This window comes from Fukomys damarensis, unplaced genomic scaffold (assembly GCF_012274545.1).
Source record: "Fukomys damarensis isolate Sample0158 unplaced genomic scaffold, DMR_v1.0_HiC HiC_scaffold_4, whole genome shotgun sequence".
NCBI classification, from domain to species: Eukaryota; Metazoa; Chordata; class Mammalia; order Rodentia; family Bathyergidae; genus Fukomys; species Fukomys damarensis.
In genome coordinates, this window is record NW_022900916.1 from 25,744,077 (window position 1) to 25,747,822 (window position 3,746).

General features: G+C 41.6%; 1 long non-coding RNA gene across 1 annotated transcript; it reads right to left on the bottom strand.

Annotated features, from left to right (window-relative positions):
- Nucleotides 1-1,462: 1,462 nt before the first annotated feature.
- On the bottom strand, nt 1,463-2,940 carry LOC104864943. The gene is made up of 3 exons (XR_781014.1): nt 2,912-2,940; nt 2,331-2,429; nt 1,463-1,590 (listed from the first exon to the last, which is right to left on the bottom strand). It is a non-coding gene; the product is annotated as an uncharacterized LOC104864943 (long non-coding RNA).
- Between the last annotated feature and the right edge of the window lie 806 nt (nt 2,941-3,746).

A 3,746-nucleotide genomic window follows, 5' to 3' on the forward strand; every position in this document is an offset into this window, starting at 1 on the left:
GAACTCACAGCGATCCTCCTCTGCCTCAGCCTCCCAAGTGCTGGGATTACAGGATGGCTCACCGTTTTGGATCTTTAAGTCCATGGTAAGATGGCATGTTGCTTTTGCACTGGTGGTGAGGCAGAATATCATGATGGAAGTGTGTAGAGGAACCTCTCACCTTAAGGCTTGAAGTGAAAGAGAGAGAGGGGAAGGAACTAGAGTCTAAATAGTTCCATCATTGCCATGCCTCTAATGATCATAAAGACCTTCCACTAGGCCCTACATTGTAAAGGTTCCACTATCTTCCAATCGCACCACACTGGGGAACAAACTTTAACACATGGGCCTTTGGGAGGCATTTATTTTAAACCACAGCACACAACAAGATACATACAGTGGAGAGAGACGTGTCAGGAGGTGGTGTCTGAGCCTGCCTTCAGCTGCTAATGCATTAGGATGTTACTTACATGTGGCTTTTATATTTGGTATTTGATATATGTGTGAGCCTGCACTATTGTGTGCTCTGTAAAAGAGAAAATGAAACATAAATATATTGGCTTTGACCTTGAGATCATCAATTAAGCCCAAACAGGTTTACGAAGAAGCTTTTAGTTTCCTAAAGATATTAATATTGCTTCGAGTACTAAAAGAGCAGAGCCCCAGGCCAATTACATCTCATTTTATGAGCCTTGGCGAGGATATATATTTGATTCCTGTTGTTTGTCCTCACAGAGTCCTTATTTTTCCATAAATTAAGACCAATCAGTCATAGGAACATGAAATTCCATTTATATTCTCAAATGACTAATGGCTTGAGTTTTGGCTCTGTAGTTCAAATTCTAATGAAACGGAATAGTAGCTATGTGTAATTAGCAAATGGACCCTGTTAGGACTGGTGATGTGCATGTTCACATGGGCTGCCTGTGAGCTCAGCCTCCACTGTAGTTTTTTTTTTTTTTTTTTGTGTGTGTGTGTGTTACTGGGGTCGAACTCGGGCCCTTGTGCTTGCAAGGCAGGCAGTGGAACCACTGAGCCAAATCCATGGCCCTCCACTGTAGTTTTTAAAGGAGCTAATAGTAAGCATGTTCACAAATGGGGGAGACTGAAAGGTTAACTCTGCATCCCCAAGATCCGCCTCCAAATCAGCTATATGAGAGCCTCTAATTCAGAGAGAACACTGTGGGATTTTGTTAGCCTATGGTTTGTAGGATATGCTTTTTCCAGAGAAGGAAAAATGCTTCTATTGTGTGCTCTGTCTGGGGCCTTGAAATGTATACCCTTCTTTCTAATAACCCCTTATTCCAATGTCAACATTTACACAATGGGTTTCTTAATATACTTGTGTAGGTTAATGCCAGATATACTTTTTGAGTTCAGAGCAGAAATACAGGAAATGGTTAGATGGAAAGACAAGTGGGGTGGAGAGCTACCTAAGGTTAACATTAGAAAATAATTTAGAAGCAAACCTGTACTTTGTTGTTGAATATTCAAGGCAGCAGGATTTGCATTCTTGGTTAGCACATGCAGTAATAACAGCTTTCTACCCCGTCACAGTCAGGAAACTTCCAACCCCAGCTCTATTTCTTCTTCTCCTCAGCAGGAGACTTCCTTTAGGATAAGAACATGAAGACCTTAGGCACAAAACTGACTAAATAGACCAGCCAGTGGCAACGGGTGGGAGAAAAGATTTACAACATTCCATCCTGGGCTTTAAAACCAAGCACCTGTAAAAACTCTTGGATCCACCTTGGGATCCTAACTCTAGATGTGCTCTTGTTTGTTAGAGGTAGGCCAAGGTAAGTTGTTACATTTATTGAGTACCTTCTAGGCATACAGTGATTTATGAGAGAAGGAGATGAGACAAAGAACCAGCACTGGACATGATCACTATGAGCAAAACCCACGTCTAAGTCTGTTAGCAGTGGACTGCCAGTGAGGGTTTTCCAGCAGAAGAGTGCGTGATTATATCTGCATTTCCAAAATGGATAGAGATGAGCTCAGAAGTAGGAAGATTGTGTCGGAGGCAAGAACGTGATTTGGAAGAATGCAGCAGCAGAAGGGATGGATGGGTGAGCAGTCTGACTAGACACAGATTTAAAGATTCACTGGATGTGAAGGCAAAAGAGTGGGGGAATCCACTGATATTTCTACCTATGGTGCTGTACTCCAAGGTGAAGAGGACAGAGGGTAGGGTCATTTTAGAAGGGGAGATTTTGATTTTGATGTTACTAAATGACATCTAGCAATGCCCAATTAGCAGACAGGAGAAGGATCTAGAGACAGCAGAAAGTTGAAATTGAGAGAGAAAGATCTAAGAATCATCAGAAAAAGGTGGATCAATGCAATACCTAGCTTAAAAACTGTCATTGGAAGTATTTTCCCAAGATGGTGGTTATGATCATAAATCCTTTCACTCCTGTCAGAAGCTACTTCTTTCCACAGAGATCCTATAAGAGAAGAAATAGAAAAAACAAGCACATACAATCAACAGAAGAATTATGGTTATTTACTTCGGTATGACGATGTTAAGATTCAGCCAGCACAGCCTTTTGGCTGGGAAAACATTTTTTTAAACTTAATTTTTATATTTTGGTACTGGGGATTGAACTCAGGACCTTGAGCTTGTGAGGCGGGACATAGTTTCGAAAGTACATGATATACTGGAACTTGCCCTGGCTTGTCTGGCCATATCTGTGGAACTACTGCTGCTGTGGCCTGGAACTTTCATGCTTTCAGGCACCTAGGTCATTGGAAGTGAAATTGGTGAGAGCTACTTCCCTCGGGGCTGACTGTCTTTCTTATGCATGTGGGCAGGAGCAGAGGTCCAATGTTATATACTCACGGGGCATTTGGGTATTGGAAGCTAAAGTATTTTAATGTGTACCAACTTTCTGGGGATAAGAATGGCATCAAATTTTAAGCAACTTACAAAATTGGAGCACAGTTGAGAGTGGAAATCCTCTCCTAAGTACCAGTAGCTAACAACAGAATTCTCTCTCCATCTTGGAATAAAAGTGAACTCAGTATATTTTCAAAAGAAAATAAAAGGCTGTTTTGAGGTCTGTTGAGTTTGCGGTCAGAAGACCTGTTTCATGTGTTGTGAGCTTATTTCAAAGTACCCGTGATGCTACTAACCTGACACTACAAAGTACCTCGACTCTCCATGCAAGGATCCCTTACTGTGGTAGGTCCATTTGAAAAAGACCTATGATGAATGTAGGATTGTGCATCCTGTGCAAGCCTTATTTGGAACTTAAGTTACTGCACTGATGTTTTATGGATGGCATGAAAGAAACCACTTAAAGTTCATAAAGGAGTCCTCCAGCAGTGCCAAATGAAGCATAGGAAGATTTTCCAAATGACCCTATGTAACAAAACAGCATCTCTATGTATTATAGAAACTCAAAAGGCATTCCTAATGGGAAGCCTGTTATCTGTGTGTGGGTACAAATCAGAGAACTCAGAGATGGTGCCACAGGTCAGGTGTCATCAAATGCTCTCTATAAGATGATGTGCAGGCTCCTGAGGCTCATGAGCAAACTGGCTTGGTTCTTGGGAGGTAAGTTTAAGGAAAAAATTTCCTGGTTGTTCCTTCCAAGGGATCCATACAGGGTTTTTTAAAGACCACAATCAGCAGGAAACTCATATGGCAACCAGCATCTGGAAGCTAGAAATTCTCTTGAAAGGTTAAGGAGCAAACAGGAGATGTGGATCAATCTTCATAGAATAGAGAGTGTCTGACTTGGAAGGGACATCAGAGATTG